The sequence below is a fragment of the Phyllobates terribilis genome, unplaced genomic scaffold (genome assembly GCF_046119375.1).
Source record: "Phyllobates terribilis strain yellow unplaced genomic scaffold, ASM4611937v1 Scaffold_7__3_contigs__length_470593459, whole genome shotgun sequence".
NCBI lineage: Eukaryota > Metazoa > Chordata > Amphibia > Anura > Dendrobatidae > Phyllobates > Phyllobates terribilis.
In genome coordinates, this window is record NW_027362767.1 from 382215130 (window position 1) to 382233994 (window position 18865).

An 18865-nucleotide genomic window follows, 5' to 3' on the forward strand; every position below is an offset into this window, starting at 1 on the left:
AAAGCTTCTCTTTATTGATGTCCTGTGGAAGCAGATGGTATCAATCAGGATGACATTAACAGTGATGTGCCCTCTGTGATGGGCATTAACAGATTGTACAGTCAGCCAATAAAAGATGCTAAACACTACAGCTGACAGTCAGCGCTATACACTACATCGTCTCACGTCTGTGAAACATTCATAGAACATATGTTTAACTTTGGATGGAATTTTACTGTTTATATATGGACAATATATCAATAAATACATTTTCAAGCTTCTCTAGCTTCTTTATAATTCTGCAAAGTGTTGAATTCAAATCTTCCGGCAGCCCTTTATTGTTCAGTTTCTGAATTAAAATACATTTTTCAGCAGTTTTAGAGCAGCATGATGTAGGGGCAGAGACCCTGATTCCAGCGATGTGTCACTTACTAGGCTGTGTGCCGTTCTTTCAATAAATCAGCATTTTATCAGCTCAGAATCGCTAAAGGACTAGATGTCTGGTGCCTCCAAGTCCAACTCTGCCCACACCACTGATTGGCTTCTTTCTGTGTATAGAAAGCTGCCAATCAGTGGTGTGGGCGGGGTTATAGACAGCTCAGCATTCTAAGCTCTGCTAGACCTGTAACAAGATAAAACTGTGATTGTATTAAAATTACAGCAGCAGACCAGCAATTGACACATCACTAGAATTAGGGTTTCTGTCCCTGCATCAATCTGCTCTCAGATTACATAGGGGAAATCTCCTGGCAGAATCCCTTTAGGATTGCTTTGATGATTTCCATACAAGTACATGTGGTTGTTATACCAGTTACATAGCAGTAATCTGCTATAAGAAAAAACTCCTCCATAATGAAGTGCAGGATAGCGCACCTCAGTGTAATAGCTCAGCTGTTGGCGGAGTACAGGTCGATAAGTTTGCAGATCTGATACAATAGTAATAAATAATGTCTGTAGCTTTGTACAAGTCAATTAAAATTTTACATCCTACAATAACAGCCACACCCACTATCATGATGCATCAAAATACATTTTATTTCGCATATGAAATAAAACATACAAAAAAAATAGAAAAGGAACGCTCCAAACAAGATAGTCTTAAAGGGTAAGTGGTCCAGATATACAATTATATGTCTCAATAAGCAGAAAACGGTCACACAATATAAGTTGTTTTACAGGTTTATTGATTCAGTTAAATCCCATTTAAAATAAGGTTCATAGTGCAAGGTAAGTAAAAAATGTGAAATTTACACTGAAAATAGCAAATGCATTTATACAAAGAATAGTTAATACATGCATAAGGTACCTGTCTGAAAGGGAATCTTTACATGTTTTTGCTATTTTATCTGAGAGCAACATTAGGTAGGCAAAGAGACCCTGATTCCAACGATGTGTCGCTTAGTTTACTGTGTGCAGCAGTTGTGAGACAATCAGAGTTCTTAGATGTAGCATGCAGCAGAGCTGAGGAAGCTAGCCACGCCCACAGCACAGCTCTTTGGGTACATTGTTTATTGACAGTGAGCTGCTTATCAGAGGAGGGGGCGTGGTCAGACCACTTGGCATGAGGGAGCTAGTTTGGGCAGTAATAATCTCCTGGTAATAAAACCTTCATTGTATTGAAACAAATTCTACCCTCAGATTACAAAGCAAAATCTGCTGACATAATACTTTTAAATACAAAGAGCCATTAGGCCGTAAGTGCTTAATTCATTATTTCCTGAGGCATTATGGGATTAGTTTTTATAAAGTAGAGTATTTTAGACCATATTAAGAATAAGGTGATATATTTACCAGACCACTACCTTTCTGCTGTCTATGCCCGATATACTTTTTGCCTCTGCTTCCTCAACGGATGGATATTTTGAAAGTTTACTGATCGGCGATTGTTTGAATGCCTGTTTATACAAGCAGACCAAAGCAAATGATGCGCACTGAGCAATTTATACTAGATTGCTCAGTGCATAAATCCTGCCATAGTTCTCGCGTGAGTTTTATTTACACAGGATGATGCACTGTTGAGAACAATGATCTTCTGTGCTGCACAAAAGATCATTTCATCCAATGAACAAGTGTTTCGTGAACGGCAGCTTGTTAACTCAGCTAGTGTTTTTACCAATGCACACTCACCATTATCTTGCAGTGTCTATGCCTCTTTAATGTAGTTTTCATAAAATCACTGTTTTATAGTCAGGAGATTATCACTAGAAGACTAGTAAACCTACTTCCAGGCAGTCCAGCCACACCCCCACCACTGATTGGCTTTTTCTGCCTATGCACAGTGTACACGGAAAGCTGCCAATCAGTGATGTGGGTGGGGTTATACACAGCTCAGCATTCAGAGCTCTGCTAGACTTGCAACAGAGAAAACTGTTTTTAATCAATACTGCAGCACCCAGTAAAGTAAATGACACATCGCTGAAATCATGGTCTCTACCTCTACATCATACTGCTCTCATATAAGGCAGCCAAAACCTAGTGTAGTTACTAGTGTTGAGCGAGCACTAAAATGCTCGGGTGCTCGAAGCTCGGGCCGAGCTCGCCGTGATACTCGGGTGCTCGACCCGAGCAACGAGCCCAATGTTAGTCTATGGGAGACTCGAGCATTTTTGCGGTGGCACCCCCGGCAGTCTTTTAAAAGCCTAACAAGTGCCCAAAACGATAGTGACAGTGCTCAAATGACATGGGGACAGCATGGGGATCGCCCCAGGAAGCATTTCTGACCCCCAGGTCACTGCTGTCAACAACGTGGTCAGAGGTATTAAGCCACTTTTACAGGCTCACAATAAAACAAAAGTGAAACTTTTTTCCTGTGAAATATGTTAAGGAACATCCTTTCCAGTGAAAAGACTTGTGTATAAGTTAAAATAAATGACCAAAAACAAAAATACTCCTCCACACCTTCGGCTATGTTCACAAGTAGCATTTTTTATGTGTTTTTGCACTTTTGTATTGCTTTCACCTATGACAAATGCATTCACCGGGAAATGTCATTTTAACATTTTACAACCTTATCTGGCCATGTGCTGTGTGACACATGCATAAAGTGCTGAAAAGACATGGGAACAGCATGGGGAAGACCCCTGGAAGCATCTCTGACTCCCAGGTCACTGTCTAAAAGTGTGCCCATCATAAGTGATCCTTGTCGCATCAGAAAATGCAGACTTGCAACTATCCCCATGCAAGTTCTAGTCCCAGGGCAGTGTTCAATTGTACCTCCCCCATTCCTTGCAATGCAAGCGCAAGTATGCAGCCTGCCACCCACCCACCCCCAGGCTGCAATACCATACTGCTTGCTTGCTTGAACTTGAAATTGGGCCTTTTAGGCATGTGGAGGCGGAATCTGGCCACCACGTCATGGCTGTGTTGGCGGCCTGGAATCCATACTCAGTCCCCAGCCGCCCGGCGGCCAGGTGTCCATACTCAGTCCCCAGCCGCCCCGCGGCCGAGTGTCCACACGGTCCCCAGCCGCCTGGGGGCAGTCGGGTGTCCATAAACGGTCCCCAGCCGCCCCCATTTCTCCTTGGAACATCCCCCCACACACTTTTCTTAGCCCGACCTGCTTTAGGCAGCATTGGACGAGCCCACCAGAGAACCAGACTCCTCCGGTGGGCCCTGACTTCTCCATCGGTGGAGTTGAGAGTGCCAAGGTGAGGAGCATGATGATGATGACAGAAGTTAGTGACGCGCCCCCTGGGCCAGTGTTGTTTGGGGGATACCCGGAGCCGGATCAGGTGGGGGTTGTAGTCTCCGAGTGGCGGTGACCCGGTCCGTGCCCAGGGTGTCAAGCTCAGTGTGTGGCAGTCCTACAGATGTTACTGGATGTTCTTTAGTGTCGACTACGCCACCCGTTGATTTGCGGTCAGTACGGCCGCCGCTGCAGCAGGGTCCGCTGAGGCTGGTGGTGTGTGTGCAGCTCAGGTAGTATAACCCCCAACGGGAGGGGTATAGCCTCAGGGGGTCAGCTGTAGAGGGTGGTGGTTGTGGTGGTGCAGTGAGAGTAGTAATAAGACTCCGAGTCGGGCTGTGCAGTTCAGGGTTTTACTTACTGCTTTTGTGTTGGTCACTCCGGCCTTGAGTGACCGCCCGAGCCGTGCTGCGTCCACCAGGTCCTGGACTCGGCCAACCCCCAGGTGATTCTGGAGCGTGGTCCTGAGCTCCCTTTCTGACTTGTCCTTCTCTCTGGCCTTCCCCACCAGGGATCCACCTAAGTCCGGCTCCCTCGGGCCTCTTGTTGGTAAAACCCTTGTCTCTGGGTTCCCTGACCCTATTCATGGTTTGCCTTCCGGGTGGATTTAGTGGGTGGTCGTGGCAGATCCTGCCCACGACCTCCGGTCTCTGGCTAAGGATTAGGGCCCTCCACCAGCTTGGGATCCGGTACCCTTGTGCCAACTCTTCACCCTCTGGTCTAATTTTGGGTTCTTGGAGTTCCCTCTTCTCCCCCTCTGGGTCCTTCTTTCTCCTCTCTCTCTCTCTTGGCCTTGGAGCTGGCTGAGCTGCTCTGCTTCTCTGACTCAACTCTGACAGACTGACCCTGATCTAAGATGGTTCCCACCTTATATACTCCCTCTATGTGTGAGCTCAGGTGACCAGCACCCAATGAGCTCCTAGCATTACCCAGACTGCTCCCCCTATCTGCCCCTACACTACTGGGATGTTCCACCCCCCTCCCACTCCAGCCAGGGACAGACACTGTCGTACCTGCACATTTCTCTAGTGGGAGTACCATTGGTCTGTCCCCCGGAAATGGGATGTATGTAGTGCATGCAGCCTACTGAGCTCAGTTCCACACTCCATCCTTACCCGGGAGTGGAATACCACACCTCTGGCTTGAGGTGTAATACCCCTGTAGCAGCCGAATCCTCAGGGTGCTACATTCCCCCCTGGTAAATCACAGCACGTCCTCGGGCTGTAAGATATAAAAACATCCAAAACATACAATTTTTTTCATAAACATAAACATATAAAACATCACATAAAACTTTTCATAAAAACTCTTCATAAATAACGTCCTTGTAAACACTCTTGCTCCTCCGGCCACGGTGCAACTTGTGACCGGGAAAAGCGCGACAGTCTCTTTAAGAAAAACAACAGTTTACTATAAAACCGGTAGGGGGCGCCTTAGGAAGCGCAACTATATACAAGGGGAATATGGCCGCTCTCAGTCCTCGGCCAGGTAATGGGAATAGGGACACACGGGTTAACAGTTCACTCTTGTCCCAACGGGGACTTATTTAAAGCAGCAACAGTTCACTGTACCCCGATGGGTAACTATTTACAGTCTCTTTACCGTACTTTAACGACGGCGTCCTCCTGCTCCTTCTTTGGATTTAGACCCGTCCGGGTCCTCCTGCTCCTCCTCACACCGCAGCTCCTCCTCCGTCAGGCGATGTACATGGAGGGCGTAGAGTCCTTTGGCACACTTGTGCCGGGTGAAGGTGACCTCGTCCCCTACGTACAGGTCACGACCTCTGTGTCCCTCCGGCAGATGGCTTTCTACGTCTCTGCGGGTGACAAAGACGTCGCCGGGGGTATGATGGTCTTTTATGAAGCCCCACCCATGCTGCAGGTTGAATTTAATCACAGTCCCGGTGGTACGGGGACCATGAGCTGCACGGGGATCTCTCCTGGTCCGGCTCTTCTGCTCCACGCTCCTTATCTGTGCTTGCTGTTCCCGGACCCGCCTCTCTCTCCGCTCCTTCTCGAAGACCTCGAGCTGCTGGCGGCAGCACTCTGTACGCTCCGCTGCGGCCGCCCGAGTCTCCTGAGTGAACCCCATGAGGTCTCCTCCGGTGGGGTCCCACTCAAACTGTGTCTCCTCTAGCGGGGGGCTGGGTCCTCCTGACGGGCTTCGGAACCGGAATCAGGGGTTCATCTAGGGGTCTTTCTTTCCGGAGTCGGGGATGGTGAAACTCTGGTGGCCATATGAAGGGCTGCCCATCCGGGCACGTATGCTGGGCGAACAGGTCCTCACCCAGGTGCGGTACTTTAGGTGTTATGGGCGCTGTGGTGGTAGCGGCGCCCGGGTTGACCAGACCTTGTGACCAGGCTTGGGGCACGCTAAAGGAAAAGGGCACCGTAAGAACGGCGGCGCCCGTGGTTACTCGGCCCTGCGACCAGGCTGGTGGCTCCGCGGAGGTAGGGGGCGCTGTTGGAATGGCGGCGCCCGGGTGTACTAGGCCTTGCGACCAGGCCGATGGTATTTCCTGCTTTGCCGCGCTCAGGGTCGAAGCGCGTGACGTCACAGGGGTCGCGGCCGCGGTTTCCGGTTGAGGCCTAGTCTGCGGCGGTGACGATGCAGCGACGGGCACGGCAGGGGGAATTTCGGGCTCTGCGACGGGGAGCTGGGGCAGGCACGCGGTTTCCCGGCTCGGGGTAGAGACGTCCCCTTTACCTGCCTCCGTCCGTTCAGCTCCCTTCTCGGCGCCGTCTCCGGCCTTGAGTCCTCCTGCACCATCCTCAGAGGCGGTCTGTCTCCTCGTCTCGGGTGGCGTGCTCCGCTGACGGGTTTCGGTCCGCTGGGCCATCTCTCGGCTCCACTCCGCCAACGTCTCTCGCTGCACCTGGGCCATCCTCCGTGCGAGGCCCTCCAGCGCAGTCTGTGCACACTCCCGGTCTCGGGGGAGCTGTGCCAGGACCTCCACTAGGCCTAGTGGAGTTGTGGCTTGTAGCAGGCTCCTGACCACTGGGTCGGTGCTGCCTGACTCTCCCTCCATCTCCGGGTAGGCTTTCTCTGGACCCCTCTCCAGACTTCTTGTCTCCGGGTGCGCTCTCTCCAGACTGCTCCAGGCGACACCCATCTTTGCTCTCTTGTTCTGTCTCCGCCCACATTGAGGGTGGTCCCGGGGCAACTTTGTGATTGTCAGTTCCAGGGGCAGTTCTCTCACGCTGATGGACACTTCCAGCATCACAGTCTCTGTTGGTGGGCGCGGTTTCCGCTTTTGGCGCCATGCTTCGACCTGGCCCACGATGGGAGGTGGCCTCTTGCCACCCTCTGGCACGCCCATAATGGCGTCCGCTCTTCCAAGGCGGGAAATCTTTGGAAATGGCGGGAATCGTCTCCCAGTGGCGGGAAACTCCATGGATGGCGGGAAAAAGCTGCAAATGGCGGACAACCAGCGGGAAACGACCTGTGATGGGGTCCGTTGGCGGGGACCCTCCGGAACCGGCGGGAGACTTCTTGTTAAGGTAACGGTGAACTTTTCTTCAGGCACGCAGTACCCGGTTGTTGCGGGCACGTAATCCTGCCGACTACGCCAAAGTTGACGCGCCCCCTGGGCCAGTGTTGTTTGGGGGATACCCGGAGCCGGATCAGGTGGGGGTTGTAGTCTCCGAGTGGCGGTGACCCGGTCCGTGCCCAGGGTGTCAAGCTCAGTGTGTGGCAGTCCTACAGATGTTACTGGATGTTCTTTAGTGTCGACTACGCCACCCGTTGATTTGCGGTCAGTACGGCCGCCGCTGCAGCAGGGTCCGCTGAGGCTGGTGGTGTGTGTGCAGCTCAGGTAGTATAACCCCCAACGGGAGGGGTATAGCCTCAGGGGGTCAGCTGTAGAGGGTGGTGGTTGTGGTGGTGCAGTGAGAGTAGTAATAAGACTCCGAGTCGGGCTGTGCAGTTCAGGGTTTTACTTACTGCTTTTGTGTTGGTCACTCCGGCCTTGAGTGACCGCCCGAGCCGTGCTGCGTCCACCAGGTCCTGGACTCGGCCAACCCCCAGGTGATTCTGGAGCGTGGTCCTGAGCTCCCTTTCTGACTTGTCCTTCTCTCTGGCCTTCCCCACCAGGGATCCACCTAAGTCCGGCTCCCTCGGGCCTCTTGTTGGTAAAACCCTTGTCTCTGGGTTCCCTGACCCTATTCACGGTTTGCCTTCCGGGTGGATTTAGTGGGTGGTCGTGGCAGATCCTGCCCACGACCTCCGGTCTCTGGCTAAGGATTAGGGCCCTCCACCAGCTTGGGATCCGGTACCCTTGTGCCAACTCTTCACCCTCTGGTCTAATTTTGGGTTCTTGGAGTTCCCTCTTCTCCCCCTCTGGGTCCTTCTTTCTCCTCTCTCTCTCTCTTGGCCTTGGAGCTGGCTGAGCTGCTCTGCTTCTCTGACTCAACTCTGACAGACTGACCCTGATCTAAGATGGTTCCCACCTTATATACTCCCTCTATGTGTGAGCTCAGGTGACCAGCACCCAATGAGCTCCTAGCATTACCCAGACTGCTCCCCCTATCTGCCCCTACACTACTGGGATGTTTCACCCCCCTCCCACTCCAGCCAGGGACAGACACTGTCGTACCTGCACATTTCTCTAGTGGGAGTACCATTGGTCTGTCCCCCGGAAATGGGATGTATGTAGTGCATGCAGCCTACTGAGCTCAGTTCCACACTCCATCCTTACCCGGGAGTGGAATACCACACCTCTGGCTTGAGGTGTAATACCCCTGTAGCAGCCGAATCCTCAGGGTGCTACATTAGCATCTGCTATGTTTTCTTTTAATGCAAGTGTAAGTGTACAGCCTGCCACCCACCCACCCCCAGACTGCAATTCATACTGCTAGCTTGCACTTGAAAAGGGGCCTTTTAGTTTAGAGGAGGCCGAAGCTGGCCACTACCTCATGGCTGCTTCGGCAGCGAGGTATCCATACTCAGTCCCCAGCCGCCCCTATTTGTCCTGGTGTGCCTTATATATAAGATTAAGCGCGTATACCAAAACATTACCTGTGCCCTCCCCAGTGCATTTAGTGGGAAGGAGAGCCTATTCTGCTGTAGTGTGTGCATGCCAACCCCCTGTTCATGGTACATGCGAAGATGCCTCCCACCTTGCACCTGTCATTGCAGACTTGCAACTATCCCCATTCAAGTCCTTGTCCCAGGGCAGTGTTCAATTGTACCTCTCCCATTCCTTGCAATGCAAGCGCAAGTATGCAGCTTGCCACCCACCCACCCCCAGGCTGCAATACCATACTGCTTGCTTGCTTGCACTTTAAATTGGGCCTTTTAGGCATGTGGAGGCGGAATCTGGCCAACACGCCATGGCTGTGTCGGCGGCCTGGTATCCATACTCAGTCCCCAGCCGCCTGGTGGCCGGGTGTCCCCGCTTGCTCCCCAGCCTCCAGGGGGTGGCCGGGTGTCCATACTCGGTCCCCAGCCACACCTATTTGTACCGGTAACCTTTCCCACACGTTTCTTAGCCTGGCCTGCTTTAGGGCAGCATTGGCCGAGCCCACCGGACTATCAGACTCCTCCGGTGGGCCCTGGCTTCTCCATCAGGGGAGTTGAGAGTGCCAAGGTGAGGAGCATGATGAGGATGATAGAAGTTAGCATCTGCTTTGTTTTGTTGTAATGCAAGCGCATGTATGTAGTAGCGGCTAGGCCTGAGGAGGTCAGCGTTTTGGCGCATATCCTACCTCCTCCGAGGATTGCTGGATGTTTTCCTGCTACTATCCAAGTTCTATGACTCCCGTTAAAACAAAGCTTCAGGTGATAAATGATGGATGAGGTAGTGGCAAAGGAGAAAGAGCAGGAAGAACAGGGACCATTCACATCAATATCAGGCCAGTCAACCAGATATGTCTTGTAGGATATGTTTCTGTAACAAAAGGAGGGGTTCGGCTACACAGATATAGGGCATACAGTGAGTGCAATGCCTACCAAAAATTTCGAGGCACTCCAATGCCCCTTGGAAATGACATGGAGGTCAGAGGGCGTTAACTAAACCTTTTTTTCCATTTATAGCAACTGGGTCTCATGTGCAGTGTTGGCCTAAGCAGTGAATGGAATGCTTTCCAAAATTTATGAGGTACTGCAATGCCCCTTACAAGAGCCATGTGTGGCACCCCAGGGGTCTGGTCAATACAGTAATAGAGATTACGTCGGAGAGCAAGTGGGAGGTTTCCTGGTCAGGATCCCTTAAACATGCAACATCCTCCTGCCCCAGTCCTGGGAGGGGAGAATTCTGCCCTTATAAACTGGATCTGGGGTGGGGTTGAGTGAGTCAGAGAACAGAGAACAGTCAGAGTCAGAGTGAGAGCAAGGGAAAGTAACAGCAAGGAGCTCTGTAGGAACTAGGAGCTAAAGACGAGGGGCTGGAAGCTGAGCAGAGCTCGCCCTGGCAGAAGACAATAGGAACCGGATACAGGAGTCCGAAGCTGAGAGGACTTATATATCCAGCAGCAGAAACCAGCCGGCAGGGGACTTCAGGTCCTCTGGCCATAGAAGCCCGGAGGCTCAGTCACAAGCAAGGGACCAGCACCGCCGTCGTGGAGCGGAGGGTAACAGAAGGCCCCAAGTCACCAGCCATACGGGTGAGCACTACACGGTACACTCTGGGACGTGGGCTACTTCTACCCGCTTACAACAAGGTAGCCAGGAAGAGTGCAGACAGACGGGGAGGCCTACAACTTCACCTGGCCAGGGGAACTCCTGCTTGCTCACAGACTGACCAGGCCTCTTATGTTAGCCAGTACTCCCGGGAGGGTCTACCTTATAATCATCAGTAAAGACCCTGAACTGCACTGCAAAGACTCTGAGTCATTCCTGCTGCGCTCGTGCACCATCACCCCCATCATCCACACTCACTGCCCTGAGGCTATACTCCTCCCGAGGGGAGTTATCACATTTTATGCTGCGCACACAACACCAGCCTCAGCGGTCTGCCTCGCAGCGGTGGTACTCCCTGACCGCAATCCACTGATGGCGCAGTCGGACAATTAACCTCAAAACCTAAGAAAGATTGCCACTGGTTTGACCAGCCTGAGCCACGGGACCGGGTCACCGCCACAGAGACTACAGACCCCAGAGACCCGGCACCGGGTATCCCACACACGTGTACACAGGGCCCAGGGGGCGCGTCACATGCAGTACAGCATATTACAAACATAAGTCCCATTATTGGGGAGTGGGTGTCCCATAGTATTTGCTTATGCCTTGCAAGCAAAAGCTGCCAAGAATTAGGACGGAGCAACTTGCAATGCCCCTTACAAGAGCCATGCAGTACAGCATATTACAAACATAAGTCCCATTATTGGGGAGTGGGTCTCCCATATTATTTGCTTATGCTTTCCCAGCAAAAGCTGCCAAAAATTAGGACGGAGCAACTTGCAATGCCCCTTACAAGAGCCATGCAGTACAGCATATTACAAACATAAGTCCCATTATTGGGGAGTGGGTCTCCCATAGTATTTGCTTATGCTTTCCCAGCAAAATCTGCCAAAAATTAGGACGGAGCAACTTACAATGCCCCTTACAAGAGCCATGCAGTACAGCATATTACAAACATAAGTCCCATTATTGGGGAGTGGGTCTCCCATAGTATTTGCTTACGCTTTCCCAGCAAAAGCTGCCAAAAATTAGGACGGAGCAACTTGCAATGCTCCTTACAAGAGCCATGCAGTACAGCATATTACAAACATAAGTCCCACTATTGGGGAGTGGGTGTCCCATGGTATTTGCTTATGCTTTCCCAGCAAAAGCTGCCAAAAATTAGGACGGAGGAACTTGCAATGCTGGCACCCTGGTGGTATAGTGGTGGTGGAGGCTGAGGATAAGGAGAAGAAGATTAAACAGCCGAAACGAGGAAGAGTATACCCATGTGTGGGTGTGAAGCGGTGCATGTGAATACACCTCCCGAAATAACACAGTGGATTTGACTTTATGTTACTCTGCTGTCATTTGGTGGTGATGAGAAGTCTGGCCCAATCCAGCCCTTGTTCATTTTGATAAGGGTCAGCTTGTCAGCATTGTCAGTTGACAGGCGAGTGCGCTTATCAGTTATAATTCCCCCAGCGGCACTAAAAACACGCTCCGATAACACGCTAGCGGCAGGGCAGGCCAGGACCTCCAAGGCGTACAGAGCGAGTTCATTCCAAGTGTCCAGCTTGGATACCCAATAATTAAAAGGCACAGAGGAATCACGGAGGACGCTGGTACGATCGGCAAGGTACTCCCTCACCATCTTTTGAAACTTTCCATTCCTTTTGAGAGTACCCCGCGCCTCAGGGCCTGTAAGCTGGGCGGGTGTCAGAAAACTGTCCCAGAACGTTGACAGTGTTCCCCTGCCTCTGCTGGATTGGAGTTGCATCTCTCTCGGCTTTACGCCTTGGTTGGGCAACGAACTGTGACCTCTGCCGCTAGCGTGTTCAGGTGGGAATTTTTTTAAGCGTTCTGCAGCAAGGGCCTTCTGGTATTGCCCCATTTTTGTAGACCTCTCCACCTCAGGAATTAGAGAGTGAAAGTTCTCCTTGTAGCGGGGGTCTACAAGTGTCACCAACCAGTAATGACTGTCACCCAACATTTTGACAACGCGAGGGTCACGGTTAAGGCAGCGTAACATAAAGTCAGCCATGCGTGCCAGACTGGTAACGGGCAAGATTTCCGTGTCCTCACCAAGATGACGACTGACCATGCTCTCCTCCTCCTCCTCTTCCTCCTCCCCCCTGTCCTCAGGCCACCCATGCTGAACCGACGGTATGACACTTGTACAGGTACTACCGTCTACAACGCATGATAGCAGCTCCTGTTCTTCCTCCTCCTCCTCCTCCTCTCCCTCATTGTCCCCCAATGCACGTTGGGATCAGATGAGGCTGGGCTGTGGGTAATCGCCCGCTACGGCTTCTTGATCCATCTCATCATACTCTGGCTGCAATGCCTCCTCTTTAATTCTCTGCAGAGAGCGTTGCAAAAGACAGACAAGTGGGATGCTGACACTAATGATGGCGTCATCGCCACTCACCATCTTGGTGGCCTCCTCAAAGTTTATCAGGATGGTACATATGTCAGACATCCAGGTCCACTCCTGAGGTTTTATGTGTGGAGTCTGACCTGAATATCGACGGCCTTGTTGCAGCTGGTACTCCACAACTGCTCTCTTCTGCTCACAAATCCTTTGCAACATGTGGAGGGTAGAGTTCCAACATGTGGGGACATCACACACCAGTCGGTGTGCCGGAAGCTGCAAACGCTGCTGCAACACAACAAGGGCGGCGGAAGCTGTAGCCGACTTGCGAAAATGAGCTGACAGGCGGCATACTTTCACGAGCAGATCTGGCAACTCGGGGTACGATTTAAGAAACCGCTGAACCACGAGGTTAAGCACATGAGCCAGGCATGGTACGTGTGTGATCTCACCTCGCCTCAGAGCCGCCACCAGGTTACGGCCATTGTCACACACGACCATGCCGGGATGTAGGTTCAGCGGTCTCAGCCACTGATCTGCCTGCTCTTTCACAGCTGTCCACAACTCACAAGCAGTGTGAGGTTTATCACCTAAGCTTATGAGTTTCAGCACAGCCTGTTGCCGCTTGGCGGAGGCAGTACTGCAATGCTTCCAGCTTGTAACTGATGTGGTGATATCTGAGATGGAGGCTGAACATGAGGAGGAGGAGGATGCGCAGGAGCTGTACACTGTGGGGGCAACTCTGACTGACATAGGGCCCGCAATCCTCGGTGTGGGGAGGATGTGTTCCGTCCCAAGGTCCGACTGGGTCCCGGCTTCCACTATGTTTACCCAGTGTACCGTCAGAGAGATGTACCGTCCCTGGCCACAAGCATTTGTCCACGTGTCCGTTGTCAGGTGGACTCTCCCAGTAACTGCGTTGTTGAGGGCACGGCAGATTCTTTGGGACACGTGCTTGTGTAGTGCGGGGATGGCACACCGGGCAAAATAGTGTCGGCTGGGGACCGAGTACCGAGGGACGGCCACCGCCATAAGATTGCGGAAGGATTCCGTCTCCACCAGCCTAAAAGGCAGCATTTCCAATGCAAGCAGTCGTGAAATGTGTGAATTTAGGACTGTGGCCTGTGGGACGATAGCTGCGAATTTCCGCTTTCGTTCAAAGGTCTGGGATATGGACAATTGAACGCTGCGGTGGGACGTGGACGTGGACGTTGATGCTGTTTCTTGAGAAACTGCCATAACAAGTGAAGACTGAGAGGAGGGGGCATCTTTACATGCAGTATGGACAGGGGATTGCCTTGCACACACAACATGGGGTTCTATTGCACGCACAACAGTGGAAGAAGCAGTGGTGACACCCGCTGACACTGGTCGTGGACCCTGGGTTTCGCCCCACAAAGTCGGGTGCTTTGCTGCCATGTGCCTGATCATGCTGGTGGTGGTCAGGCTGGTAGTTTTGTCACCGCTGTTGATGCTGGCATGGCAGGTGGAACATATGGCCTTTTTGGGGTTATCAGCAGAGTCTTTAAAAAAATTCTAGACTCTGGAAGACCTACCGCTTGTACTGGCAACGTCCCTCGTGTTGGTGTTACGGGGAACGGTTGCCTGCCTTCTGTCTGCGGCCACCACACTGCTTCTTCCTGCCTGTTGGGGTACTCTGCTTCCCTCCCCCTATGTGCTGCTGGCCTCACTCTGCATGTCCTCCTTCCACGTTGGGTCAGTTACTAGATCATCCACCACCTCCTCCTCTTCCACTTGCGCACCACGATCCTCCTCCTCACTTCCTGGCAATTGTGTCTCGTCATCGTCCACCTCTTGTGACAGATTGCCAACGTCGACTTCCTGTGGCCGTGGCTGTTCAAATATTTGGGCATCGCAACATGGGATCTCCTCTTCCACCACTTCAAGCGTATCAGGCGAGGGGCCCAAATATGGAAATGGACCAGTGAACAGCTCTTCAGAGTGTCCAAGTGTGGGATCACTTGCTGTCTGACGACACTCGGCATGGTGGGAGGAAGGAGCATCAGGGTGAGGAGGAGTATGCGGTCGAGACTCACGGCTACTAAGAGTTGACCGTGTGGAAGACAGACCGGAGGTGGCGGTGCCCAGGTAACTGGAAGAATTGTCTGCTATCCAATTAATAACCTGTTCACACTGATCAGTTCTCAATACTGGTGTTGTTCTGTGCTTCCCTAGTAATTCGATCAAGAAGTGGGAGCGAGAAGATGTGGCTGTTGGTTGTGGCACATTTTCACCTTGGCCACGGCCCCGTCCTCTGCACGAACCATCACCAGAACGTCCACTTCCACGTCCCTTGCCACGCGCCTTGCCCATTGTAAATGAAGTAAAATAGCTTACACTTGCACTATCAATGGAAAAAGGGTAATAAAGAGTAGATTAGAACCGTGGAAGAGGAAAACCAGAGTTATTGTTTACTGGGGTATACCACATTTTTTTAAATAGAGATATTTGCGGCTGAACAGTGAGCGACACACTCAAACTGCTTTTTTGTTAGATACCAAAGGCCCAAAACTGGATATTTCAGCGATTTGACCCGTGGAACTGCGAAACCACACTGGGATGTCGGGCCTACACAAGACTATTTTCAACAGATATATTTTTGTGTCGCAACAGTCAGGAGACACTACTGTTTTTCTTTACGGAAAAAACTACCAAAACCTGAATAATAGAGATTTTTACCGTGGAACAGCAAAAGCACACTTCTGTCTCTCTGGCCTACACCAGACTATTTTCAACAGATATATTTGTGTCTGAAAAATCAGGGAGACACTATTTTTTTTTTTTTTTTTACAGCAAAAAATGCAAAAAGCAGGATAATAGATATTTTTTACCGTGGAACAGCAAAAGCACACTTCTGTCTCTCTGGCCTACACCAGACTATTTTCAACAGATATATTTGTGTGTGAAAAATCAGGGAGACACTATTATTATTTTTATTCAGCAAAAAATGCCAAAAACAGGATAATAGAGACGTTTTACCGTGGAACATCAAAACCACAGTAATAATTTACTGGTGTATACCAGGCTTTTTAAAATATATATATATTTGCGGCTGAACAGTGAGCGACACACTCAAACTGTTTTTTTTAGATACAAATGGCCCAAAAGTGGATATTACAGAGGTTTGTACCGTGGAACTGCAAAACCACACTTGTATTTCTCGGGCCTACACCAGACTATTTTCAACAGATATATTTGTGTCTGAAAAATCAGGGAGACACTATTTTTTTTTTTTTTACAGCAACAAATGCAAAAAGCAGGATAATAGAGATTTTTTACCGTGGAACAGCAAAAGCACACTTCTGTCTCTCTGGCCTACACCAGACTATTTTCAACAGATATATTTGTGTCTGAAAAATCAGGGAGACACTATTATTATTTTTATGCAGCAAAAAATGCCAAAAACAGGATAATAGAGATGTTTTACCGTGGAACATCAAAACCACAGTAATAATTTACTGGTGTATACCAGGCTTTTTAAAATATATATATATTTGCGGCTGAACAGTGAGCGACACACTCAAACTGTTTTTTTAGATACAAATGGCCCATAGAACTGCAAAACCACACTTCTATTTCTCTGGCCTACACCAGACTATTTTCAACAGATATATTTGTGTCTGAAAAATCAGAGGCACACTTTTTTTTGGGGGGGGGGGGGGGCACCAAAAGGTTAATAAGATGGGTATTTGTACATTGTGAAGGAGGAAAAAAAAAAGAGGATTTAGATAAAAAAAAAAAGGATTTTTCCTGGCCCCCGGGACTTGGAGCTAAGTCCAGCAATTTCAGCAACAGGAGCAGCACACAGGACTGTAATGCAGCGTTTGCTGGTATAACCACTGCGTCTCCTATACAGCCTGCCTGCCTGCCTGTCTGATATACCTGGGATGGATATTAGTCCTGAGAAGGACTGTTTGTTTGATCTGGCAGCCTTTACAGACCCTACACTAACTATTTTGCAGGATATATCTCTCCCTAAATCAGCAGCACTGTCCCTACACTGTCTGATCCGGAGCGACTGTGTCCAAGATGGCGGCGCCCGGTTTTAAATACTCGAGATGACGCTGTGCGGCCAGCCAATCACTGTAATGCCCACAAACAACATGGCTGCGGCATTACAGTGACTGTCTGGCAATCCCTGCATGTTCATTGGCTCTGTAAAGAGCGCTAAACATGCAGGGCGGAGACCCGAGCTCCCGCCCGAGTAACCCGGAAATGCTCGGTGCTCGCCGAACATCCCGAGTAGCGTGATGCTCGGGCGAGTACCGAGCAGTGTCGAGCATGTTCGCTCAACACTAGTAGTTACCTTTAGTACAAATTATCGTAATTCGTCATAATATGGCTGAACATATGGTGGCGCCTGGAGTACCTAGGACAGTAGGGCTGCACAGTACAGGCAGGCAGGGTCTTTATTAATAATAATAATAATAATAATAATAGTCTTTATTTATATAGCGCCAACATATTCCGCAGCGCTTAACAATTCACAGGTTCATATACAACAGTCATAAGTAACATAGCTAAAGATAATACAATAATTACAGCAAAAATGACAACCCTGCTCGTAAGAGCTTACCATCTACAATGAGGTGGGGGTGACACAAAGTACAATGGCTTATTTACAAGGATGGTCCAGCCATCTTGAGGGGATGAGGGATAGAAAAAGGCTGCATGAGCTCATCACCAGCCAGTATCTGTAGTGCTTTTGGGTTCGGTGGAGACTAAGGCTGCGTGCCCACGATGCGTTTTTCATGCGTTTCCGCTGCGGAAGGAAACGCATCAAAAACGCTTGGTAATCCGCCCCCCATCGTCCCCAGTGGCATTCCGCAATGTCAATGCACATGCTGCGGATTTTTCCGCAGCGTTTCTGCAGCGCTCATAAATCCGCAGCATGTTCATTAATTTTGCGGAAGCGCAGCGGAATTGCCGCCATTGACTTGCATTGAGACGCATATAATCCGTGTCTGTACATTTGTACACGCGGATTATATGCGTTTCAATGTGCGTATGGTACCCAAGTCTGGAGGAGAGGAGACTCTCATCCAGACCTGGATACCATAGTACCTGTGAAAAAAAGAATAAAATAAAAAGTAAAGTTTATATTCACCTGTCCGGCGGCCCCTGCAGCGCTTCTCCTTCCAGGACCTGAGATGACGTCGCGGTCATGTGACCGCAGGCTGTCTCGCGAGAGCCCGGCAACCAGGAAGAAGCCAGGACGAGCGCGATAGCACACGCGGCGGGGCATCGGAGGTAAGTAGAGCTTTATTTTTTTATTTTTATGGTCACACTATATAAATCCATGCCGTTTGCATGGATTTATATAGTGTGACCTAGTTGTCAAGCACTTTCCAAGTGATGCTATCGCCAGGAAAGTGCTTGTCAGTCCACATGCGGAAACGCATACGTTAACGCATGTGAATCTGCATGTATTCTGCAGGAAAAACGCATGCACAATCTGCATGCGTTTTTTCTGGCAAGGGAGATGCAGAAACACTGCAGAAATTTTCTGCTTCATTTCTGCATCGTGGGCACATAGCCTTGTTTGGAGAAATAAGGGATGGGCTATAAGAATATAAAAGGACTTCGATTAGGGAAGGTGATAGGCTGCTTTAAACAGGTGTGTTTTTAGGGAGCGCCTAAAACTGTGTAAGTTGTGGTTCATCCTAATTTCTTGGGGTAGAGCATTCCAGAGAATAGGTGCAGCTCGGGAGAAGTCTTGAAGCCGGGAGTGGGAGGTACCGTTTAGTGCGGATGTTAGTCGAAAGTCGCTTGCGGAGCGTAGAGAATGGGTAGGCCGATAAACAGAAATGAGGGAAGAGATGTAGGGGGGTGCCACACTGTGGAGGGCTTTGTGGGTGAGAACAAGCAATTTAAATTGGATCATATAATTCATGGGCAGCCAGTGCAATGACTGGCACAGAGCGATGGAGTCTGAGTAACGGTTAGCCAAATAGATGACCCTGGCTGCAGCATTAAGGATGGACTGGAGGGGGGAAAGTCGAGTGAGGGGGGGGGACAATTAATAGAGAGTTACAGTAGTCAAGGCGGGAGTGGATCAGGGCAACAGTGAGGGCTTTTGTTGTTTCCAAGGTGAGAAAGGGGCGGATTCTAGAGATGTTCTTCAGGTGCAAGTGACAAGAGCGGGCAAGAGATTGTATGTGGAAGGTGAAGGAGAGATTGGTGTCAAACACAACGCCCAGACAACGCGC